The sequence below is a fragment of the Urocitellus parryii genome, assembly GCF_045843805.1.
Source record: "Urocitellus parryii isolate mUroPar1 chromosome 13 unlocalized genomic scaffold, mUroPar1.hap1 SUPER_13_unloc_15, whole genome shotgun sequence".
In the NCBI taxonomy this organism is placed as follows: domain Eukaryota; kingdom Metazoa; phylum Chordata; class Mammalia; order Rodentia; family Sciuridae; genus Urocitellus; species Urocitellus parryii.
Window position 1 is genome coordinate 734,197 of NW_027551767.1, and position 11,323 is coordinate 745,519.

The window sequence follows — 11,323 nt, forward strand, 5'->3', positions numbered from 1 at the left end:
TGAGATGGTAGAAATAATTTCCTTTGTTTTCCAGATATATTCAAATTATGCATACAACATTGAATTCTAAAGATGGTAATAGCTTTTCTACTGTCCTTCATCACCCCTCCCAAACGAAACTTGAATGTTAGACCACAAGAATTTTTGCAAACACACACACAGTCTCAACTTCTGTTATGAAGAATTAGGAGAATATTTTTTAAAAAAATCAGACTTAGAATTTCCAACTCCTGAAATGAATTAACATCTATAAAATAAACTTGTCGTGTTCATTGAAAAAAATGGGGAAAAAAAACCTTTAAATCTTTGAGCATTGAAAGATCTGTCCTCCAACTAAAGTGTAAAATGTTATCAGGTATCTTTATATGAAGAAATTACAAATATCATATGAACCTCTTTTTTTTGGAGATAAAAGAATTTTATTGTCCATCATTATGTTATACAAAAATCTAGAAAGAATAGGTTTGTACAGGAAATCTATCAAATGAATACTAAATGAGAGCATGATAGCAATAATTTAAATGTGCTTATTCCGCCCCACCCCCATGATGTTAGGATTACATACAATTCAAAGCACACAGTCTGGTGTCAGGGTGGTTTTTGTTCACTGGTCGAAGCTCACCATAATATTAAGGCCTTCAAGTGTCTCTGCTTGCTCCAGCGTCTCTTGACAAAACTTTTGAGGTCTTCAAGAAAATTAATGTACTCCTGGTGCTCCAGGGCTGTGCTGAGTTCCACCACCTCATCTGCAAAAGTGTTGTCCACCCCTCGGTCTGCAAGGAAATCCATTAGGTGGTCATACAAGGCCCAGTCTAAGGAATCTGTGTTCAGAGTGTAAATACTCTTTCCATTCAGACTCGCCAGTGGTTTGAAAGTTAACTTCCTTAATAGAAAAAATGTCACTCTCGGCTTCCTCTTCTTGTCCAATCTCTTCATCTGGATGCTGACAGTCTAGTACAAGAGCTTTCTGGCTATTGCTCTTTGTAACTTCAACCACACAACTGGGAGTGGATCAGTTCAGGCTCCTGTACTTCAACCTTCTGCCCTTCTGAGGCCTCTTCCTCACCATCAAATGTTGTTGGGATGCTATTGTTAATGTTGAAAGTAATCTTTTCCCCAGCAACTTTCTGCACTGCTTTAGCTTCTGTCCCATTCACTCCAGACATCTTGGGAAGGGACTTATGCTTCTGGATTTTCTTTTCTTCCTTAATTTCATTTGTCAGGAATTCGACAAAAGCTTTATCTCCTTCCATGCTCAGCGTGTGGCAGCCAGAGCCGCAGGGCCCAGAAGGCTGCAAGAGGCCTCGCTGCTGCTCCGACCTGGCTCATATACAGAGCAGTCTTTAGGGCCCTATGCTTGGCCCCAGGTGCCCACTGCAGCAGTTGCCAGAGGCAAGGGGCGGGTGTGACAGCACAGAGACAGGCTATGGCGGCGCCAGGGGCTCTGGGAAGGCAGCTCAGCAGAGGAAGCATCCGAAATTGGTTGCGCAAGTGTGCGAGCGCAAAGGACAACCCCGGCCAAGGCCTGAACCTCTTTCCAGAAGACATAAATTACTTGCTGCTTAAGAAGCTATAAAAGAACATATCTTCTTAATGTGGTGTTTGCCTAAAAGGATTCCAGAGAGACAAAGTTTTAGATGGTTATTTGTATTTTTAATGACATAATTAGATATCTATCTGTGTGAAATGATTTTATTAATGGAAACCTGTAACTTGGTGATATTTTATAAAATAGCTGCTATCTTCACAAAGCTTTCTTTTCTGATGTAGCTAAACCAGAGTCCACCAAAGATCAAGGTGGTAGGATTATACTATACGATGATTTTCCAGAGTAGCTATGGCACATACTTCTTATATGTCTCTCAAATTTAAAATTGAATCACACTAATTAACAGCTCATGTTTAATATAAGAATAAGATCATTTACCCAGCACCTGCTATGTACCAGGCATTGTGCCAGGCACGTTGTAATATGCTACTTAATCCTCATGACAACCCCATTCTAAAGACAGGGAACTGAAGCTTAGAGAGTTTAAGGCCTCACTATGAGTCTGATTTTGAACCCACTTCTGAACCCAGAACCCACATTGTTCCCAATGCACAAAACATAAAAATTAAAAATAGCAGATAGTAGAAACTATAAAAAGCAATTCCTGTTTCAACACTTAATTTATAAATACAACAAGGATATCTGAGAGATCCTGTTAGAGGCAAGTGATTTTCTTAGTTTAATTAATTCAGTATAAACACACCTGCTTTGTGTGTCAGGGAGGGGGATAGAGTAGAGGATTGTTAATAGTTATTCAGTACAATTAAATAGGGTAACTATGGTTGACAGAATAAACTGAGTGTTTTGATGTAGCTAATAGAGGATTTTGAATGTTCCTAACACAAAGAAATGATAAGTGTCTGAGGTGGTAGACATGTCAATTACCCAAATATAATCATTACACACACACACACACACACACACTGTATCACATATATATATGTACAATTACTATATCTTATTTAAAAATGAACATATATTTTTAGGCTATGCACAGAACATGCCCGTAATCCCAGATACTTGGGAGGCTGAGGCAGGATTGCTTGAGTCCAGGAATTCAAGATCAGCTAAACAACACAGCAACACCCTGCCTCAAACAATAAAAATTAAAAATATATTTTAAAAATAAAAAGATCATTGAAGTTATCCACTTTTACTATTCCATTTCCAAAAAAAAAAAAAAAACAATGCCAATGCTAAAAATTTCTATTGATGCATATTGAGTGAGGAGATTGAATGTCCTAAAATATAACTCAGATTAAATATAGGGAGAATTTTACATTATTGGTATCAGCATTTGAAAGAACAGATTCCACATTCCATCACAATCACATAAATAGCACTATGATACAGATGAGAGAATTGGGCTAGATCAATGGAATATTAAATGACATTCCTTAGATAATTACAATAGGATGAAAGTTAATTATCCAAACTGAAAAGCATATGCACTGAATATCTCAATCCTGCCCTTGAAAAACTTTAAAATTAATGTTTGTTCCCTCTACTTACCATATTTCAACAGTTTAGTTTCCCTTCATCTTATAAAATCCAGATTCTACTAAAACTATATAAAGTCTCACAATGTTGACCAATTAATTTTTTTTTAAAAGTAGTTGGAACAAAACCTTTATTTTGTTTATTTATTTTTACATGATGCTGAGGATTGAACCCACAGCCTCACACATGCTAGATGAGCGCTCTACTGCTAAGCCACAGTCCCAGCCCCCAGATAATTCTTCTATTTAGGAAGACTGATTTATCTATTATTTTTTCACTATTAATATTTCTTGGACTATTCTGGTGGAAACAAGATATGTAGACAAGCAGATGGACAGATGGGTAAGTGGATGGATGAATAAGTGGATAGATGGATGGTAGGTAGGGAAATAGAAATAAAAAATTAAAAACTTTTTAAAAAGATGTGTAAGAATTCACTCTATTTCCTTAAGTAGGAATAAGCAAATAAGAAAAAATGAATCGCTGAATATTGATTCTATATTGACTATGCAATCAAAAAAAACAAACAAACAAACAAAAAAAAATCTCAAAGCTTTTCTTGTCCTTAAGAAGCCACATAAAATAAGGAAGTGTACAAGCTACAGTGTTTGGTTTTAAAAATATTGGGTGTTGTATCTGTTGTATTAAAAACATATGGCTGATTTGATACTGAAGTTTTTCGATATTCATTGAAATTAGAGATGCCTCTATGTGGGAAGATGGTGATATGATGTAGGTTGAGAGAAAGCATGTGCTTCCATTGTTGTCAACAGACCCTCTCACAATGCACAAAGGAAATGGTTACAATCCTCTGGCTGCACATAAACCCTCTACCACAATCCTCCACCCTACTGCTAACAGCATGCCTGCCCATTGAGAAGTGTGACTATACCTACAGCAATAGCTTGCCTTCTTCAGTCCCAGAATGAAGAAACTGGAACAGGCATTTAAATCCCTCAAACACCCAGGCCATCTTTTTCTAAAGGAGTTCTGCTTCCAGATGATATGTTAATCAATTTTACTCTCATTATCTGTAGCTTACCAATTCTGAAATGTCACTATTGTGCCATGGTGTGTTTAAATTGAAAGTCATGTTATAAACAAATTGGGTTTCACCTGCCTAAAATTTCAGTTTTTTAAATATTCAAACATCCAAGTTATCCAATTTTAGTGTTTATTATAAAGGCAGATTTCATACACCCAAAACCAATTAGAAATCACTGGGACAAATCCATTTGGGAAAAGGAAAAGGATTAATAAAGTACTTTTAAAAAGATTAAGAAAATCCTGTCCTTTTCTGAATTTCCCAGTTATATTCAACTTCACAAAGTCAATAATTCATGACCAGGTCTTAAGGGAATGTTTATTTCTCTCTTAAAGTAAACATACATCCACATAAACAAAAAAGTAAGTCTTACAACATAATAACCATTGCATTCCATGTTTTAATAAGCATAATTTGCAGCTCTAAGAGTCCCACTGAATTTATGTATTCAAAGCCCACAATAAATATCAGAAATCACAGCCTTCAAATTTAGTAGCATCTCTAATTATATCAATGAATATTAAAAATTTCAGTATCAAATCAATCATATGCTTTTAATACAACTGCCAGTATTGTTTAAAACAAGGATGAATAATATAAAAAATGGACGACAGGCTCTCAACCTCATAAGTTTGGGAATTCCACTTAGGATAGTTCTCTCAAGTTCACCTCACATATGGGGCTTATGGAAGCAAAGATTCTAAGTTGTGATTTTTCTCCTTTTTTTTATATCTGTCTTACAATTAAAGGTACATTACATTAAAGGGTATTTTTTTTCTAAAAACTTTGTTATAAATGTGAAATTATCCTTCTGTACTATTATCTCCAGAAAGAAACATATATATTGCTGGCCTTAAGCTATTTGTTAGGAAATACAAAAATCCATACTATCACTTATAGTCCACTCATCTATTCAAAAACAATGATCATATTTCAATTTTATACATGCAGTTTTTAATCCTAGAAATGGTATTGGATTTTTCTCCTAAAATGCCTTCCAGACCATTTTACTACACTCCTTAGAAACTATTTTAATGAAGATTACTACAGTGAGAGAGAGAGAGGGGGGCACGGTCATAATAATAGTTTGACTTGTTTTTAAACTTTACATTAGTGTAAAAGTGTAAAAGTGATATACATTGAGTATAAAACACACTTCTGATTCTGAATTTTTTCCTTTTCCATAATTAATCATATTGGTATGATAATCTTTTAGGATGCCAGGCAGCGACAGCAAAGATGCAGATCCCAGTCAGCCGCACCATCTTAAGGATAAATAACCAACATTCTGCATTGTACTGTATTGGTAGGCTGGACTGTTGAGTAGATTAGGTGTACTAAATGCATTTTGACTTATGATATTTTCAACTTGCAGGGTAATTGAAAATGAACTCAGTACTAGTGAAATTGGATTATTCATGAACCTCTTTATGTATAGATTCCGCAAGAATGTCAGGTTTATACCACCTATTTCTCACAGTCTTTCTTATTCATCTCTCTCCCTCAAATTTGGCTCCACAGAGGTCTCACCTATACAAGCTAAATGTCAAGTTGAATGTTTGGAATTCTCAGTAATTCTGGATTTCCCATGATGGTGTGAAAATTTGCAATTATGCCTTTCTTCGCTCTGGGAGAATGATGTGGTGTTTGGGAAAGTGGAAGCTTATGTAAAAGCAAGACACATATAACCACAAAAATAATGAATCTACATGCATTATTGCCAAACAAAATTCTTTGAAATATCTAAAAGCAACAAGAACACTAGCTATCTTTAAGATTTAATAGTGTTTTGTTGTTGTTGTTTGATAGTGTTTTTCAGTTACATTAAATGGTGTCAAGAGGTCTTTAAAATATATGCAGGCTGGGGTTGTTGTTCAGTGGTAGATCACTTCACTCTCATGTATGTGGCACCAGGTTTGATCCTCAGTACCACATATAAATAAATAAATAAATAAATACATGAATACATAAATAAAATGAAGGTTTAAAAAATATATGCAATAGGGCTGAATACAAAATTTAACTTGTACTTGCACATGCCTAAGCAGCTGAAAGAATAAACACTGACAACAAGGAGCAAGCAATCCAATCATAAACCTCCAAAACAGAAGTGTGCAAACTCTAAATTCATGAGGGACAACTATAAATTCCATTGTTAAAAACTAGCATAATCTCAGATATTTTAGACAAGCAGAACATCTGTTTTAAAGAGAGAGATGCCTTTTCCTAGTGGGACCATACAGTGGATCCCTTTTAAATACATATTACACATAAAGATTAATAGGTGAGGATAACTGGCAGAGTATAGGATCTGGAAACCATGGCACATGAGATTTTCAAGCTCAAATGCAATAGAGAAAAAAATCCTATATAGCTATGTTGGGATCAGGAGATTTAAAGATAGGAGGAACTGATTTTGCTCAACAAAATAAGAGCTGTCCTTGAATGAAAATTGCTGCCTTAGTGAGGCAGTGAGCTCTTACTCACTGACCATATTCAAACAGGACATGTATTGCCATCTTTGAGAGGTATCACAAAGTAACTCCTGCATTAATTAAAGGGAGTGTAAATTCTCCAAATGATCTAAAAGATCACTTGTGTCTCTATGATTTTTTCCATTAATAAATGACAAGTTAGCCCTTCTGCAAGTACACACAAGGCATATTCCCAAAGAACATGCTACAAAAGTTACAGACTGACCAAAAATAGTTCATAGGTGTTAGCTATGTTATTTCTTGACACAATTTTATGAGAGTGTGCATATATAGTACAAACAGATTAAGCAGACTCATAAGTAAAAGTTTGTGGTGACTCTGAGAGGAACTAAATATTCTTTCTAATTTGAGATTATCAATTTAAAAAGTTTATTCTACTAGATAAGATTTCTTAAATCTTGATATATTCAATGAATTAGAAAAAAGACAGTCTTATTGGAATAAAATGTCAAAATAAGAAAGCACATTTTCATGATGTTTATCTTTAGAATCACCTACAAACAAGGAAAATTTATAAAGTATGCATAATTTTTCACAGGAAATCTAGAGACTTCGCTTTAGTGATGAAATAATTGAAAGTGATTGCTATAAAATATTGTGCTATTGGCATTTATTATAAAATATAGTTTACTTATTAAGCAAAATAATTGAATACAGGAAGCTCACTGAATACAAGTGCAGAGACTAAAGGAGTCCAAAGCTAGTTCACTAACACTGATTGTCTTTTAGCTTAAGAAACAAAATTCTAACAAAAACATCTCACATCATCTTTCTTGCTAAAATTCACTCTGATACTGCACTGGATAATTCTTACTTAATAGATAGTCATACTAATATTGTCAAAATTTGGTGCTTGTGAAGAAAAGATAAAAAAGATTGCTAGTGCTAATCTTGTTTATTTCAGTGAGTCTTTAGAATCTAACAATGCATTAACCCCATAAAATTGGCCTAAAGGAACCACTTGCTGTTTAAAACAGTGAATATCGAAACACCAGAAAACAACTTAGATATGATTGGCCTTTAAGCTTTATTAATTTAGGCAAAATGACAGGGTAGTTTGTATGGTTTGCAGCTGTCAAGAACAGAGTCTTTACTAATGCAGTTTACAATGATAAGGAGATTCTTCCTCAGGTTACCCACTGTTGAAAAGATTGTAATACAAACACATGTCACCAAGGACTTGATTTCTAGTTAGACAATCCCCTAAGAAATTTATGATATACCATCCTGCAAGTGTTCAAATCTGCAGTTGAAAGAAGATTATATCTACATAATAAGGGCCATATTATCCCAAGTCTTTTGTCTTTAATATACTCTATTTCGCCTGTATCACAACTTGTACTAGAGACACAATTTTAAAAGAATTCTATGCTAGAGAATCTATTTTTCTTAAAATTGCCACAAATAGTTGATCATCAAGAAGTCTGAAAATTGTTGAAACATTTCAAGTATCACTCGTGTTTTTAAAAAGAGAAAACAAACTGGTCTTTAAATGCACAAAGAAAAAAAATAGCCTTTCTCTTCATGGTGTGCAGTAAGTGAAATGTTTTGTATTTTAACTTTCACTAGCATAGCAGAACCACCCTATCTATAGCATCAATAAAGAGCTACAGCTAAGCATCACCTACACTAGGTTTAGAAAAAGACCATAAAGAGTCTTCATATTTTTCTTTGTTTGCTCAATTAATGCAACACATTTTTGCAACTTTCAAGCACACCTCATATTTATATTTCAGTCTTGGAGAAAGTACCCCATACTTCAATGAAAATCTCATAATGTGTTTTAGACAAGTTACAGAAGATAATGATAAACATTAAAAATCAACACTGATGCCATACAATGTACATACAAAATTATTTATATCAACTGTGATGAATCCTATATTCAAAACATTTAATGTTTAAAAATGATTTTACAGGTACATTTCTAGTAGATCACGATTTTTCAAGCAGTCAGAATTTATTCCATTACAATGCAAAGAGTTTAGGCAAAGAAATTGATTTAACCTATGTTTGGCAGCCAATCAGTTGTGACAGCAAATACACTACTTGAGTAAGTAATCTAACTTAGTTTTCATATTTAAATTTTATGTTAATCTTAAAATCAATTTTGCATGTAGGAGGTTTATGTAATATAAAGAAATACTGATGAGAACATGTTAAATAAGATGTTTTTATTTCATGCTAAGTGAGGCAATGAACTATGATCTAAAATAGTAAAAAAACTACATGATTTTTTTTAAAAAAGACCTGATTTAAACTCCCTAAGCAAGTGTTCCCTATATGTAATATTTTCTCTTGGTGTGTATGTACTTAACAATAAATATTAATTATTTTGTAAGGAAAACTAAGTTAGGCAAACTTAAATATATATATATATATATAGATTGATGTGAGTCAAAATAGTTTAGCCTCCCATCAGGTCTTCTAACATATTTTTCCATTCTACCTATGTGTACCACCAAGGATCAATATTTTACATTGTAAAACCTGTGGTATTTTCTGGATTCTATCTTCTAAATCCGTTCACTCATATCATTAGGTCAAAGAGGTAAATACTTAAAAGGAAGAAAGTGATTCACTGAAAATATTTTATTAAGTTGTATATGGGCTTGTGGCTAGTATGAATTAATAAAATATGGGCATGTATTCAACCATCACTAAAAACTGACAAATCAGCTGCAATTGGAGCTGTGATTGGAATCTTTTGAACAGTATGAATACTAGAAACATTTATAACCTTTATGAATTGGAATCTGCTGAATTTAATGAAGTTTGTTTATGATAAAGTTGCTTCTGGTAAATCTTGGTGATTTCTCACCAGCCATGATTCATAAAGTCCTCCAGCATATGCTATTTTCTCAAATAATGTGAGACAGCTCAACTAACTTGTCCACCTCCATTAACTTGTCACCTCTTTTAATTTATGCTTTTGCTAAAACAGCTTTTAAAAATCAGATATAGCTGGGTATTTTTTTCCAAATATAGTCTAAATTTTTACTTCATAAAAAAGTGCTTAACACCTATAACAGATAAAATAACTTATAGCATCAAAAAGGAATATGAAAAATAATCTGAAAATGATTCTGAAATATCCTCATTTTTTCAGTGCTTTCCAGGGATTCATTTCTTTTGGACTGAAAGCATAAACACACTTCCTCAGCAGCTGATAGCCTTTCAAAGAACCTGACAGATGTCACTGTGTTTCTGAATCTAACATAAAACAAAAACTAAGTTAATAATGGCAACTCACCAGACTTTTACAACACAATTAACCTAAAGCAGGAAAAAAATCCTGCGTCTTTCTTAATGGAAAATATTTTAAAGTGAACACTTACAGTTAAAATATACATTCATTTTTTTTACTCTACAGATTTTCTTGCACTAATTTTGTTTTTTAAAAATGTCCAGCTTTCCTTGACTCCTTCTTCCACCAAAAGAAAAGGATTGTGAATACTACTTTAAAAGAATGTTTTGTTTTATCTCCTAAAATTTGTTTTTAAAACTACAATTTATGAAAATAACAAGATTTTGGAAAATTCTAAAAAATTTTGGATAGACTTCTCAATGCATTTCAGTATTTTTTACTTAATATACATTTCTAAAATAATAACAAATAGAATATTTTTCCATCCTTTCAGATAAATAACTGCTCAAAGTATAATCTGCAAGAATTTGAACTTATACTTCAGAACTCAAATGACAGAAGTGAAAAGATGCAACATCAAACTTATTAATATTGACATACAACTACAGTATAAAAGTCTTGATTGAAATATTCATTTTCTGACCAATATGTTAATTCCAAATGTTTCAAATTCATCAAAAATACCGTAGAAGACAATTCCATATACAACCCATCATCACCATCAATCATCAGATTTTAAGCTATTACACAAAAGAAATCAGGTTTTAGATAAGTAGAATTTTTAAAAATCCCATGTTAAACATTAAAGTTTCCCAATGCAATGTCTTAGCTATACCTTTATGCTTTCACATCAGTAATTACTTAAGGAGTAATCACTTTAAGTGAACATAAAATAAACTCTAACAAAAAACAAAACACAGGTAAAATGTGGGCATGCCAATTTCTTTAATGTTAGAAGCATGAGAATTTTCTAATCTTGTAGGTTTGGGGACATTGCTATTTAGGGGTTTCCCTGTTTTGTCACAGATAGGTTCATGAATTAAATCCCATCTTGATATGATACCTACCTCAGTGCCTATCACATAATAACCCAATAGGAGGCAATTTTGGTGAAATCAAGGCAGCAGAGAGAGGTTCTTTCTTCCTCCATGCCTATGCTCACTTTTCTGATGAAAATTTAAAAGAAATTCTTAATTTATAAAACTAAGATATGAATCATTAAAAATAAATAAAATATTAATATTACAAACAGTATTCTTAAATGGTTCCACTTGATGTTTGCATGATAGAGCCTGTGTGTGCCTGGCAGGGTGCCCAGCATAACAGATATACAACAACTTTATGATCAATGGATGTAGGGTGTGTGTGGCTTGTTCAATAAGTGACTGCTGAACTGAACTGAGCAAGGGAAATACTTAGCTCAGACAAGAAAGGGAAATGTCAGTAATTAGTTTTCTAAGTCAAAATAGTATTGTTAATGCTAGAAAGTAAAAAATGCATTTCATTGGTTTTTCACCAGCTAGACCAGTAATAATACACAATAAAATAGTATCTCCTAAAACTAGTCATTTATACAGACTGGAAAT

General features: G+C 33.2%; 1 pseudogene; it reads right to left on the reverse strand.

Annotated features, from left to right (window-relative positions):
• Positions 1–618: 618 nt before the first annotated feature.
• Positions 619–1,473, reverse strand: LOC144251387 (complement component 1 Q subcomponent-binding protein, mitochondrial pseudogene; annotated as a pseudogene).
• Between the last annotated feature and the right edge of the window lie 9,850 nt (positions 1,474–11,323).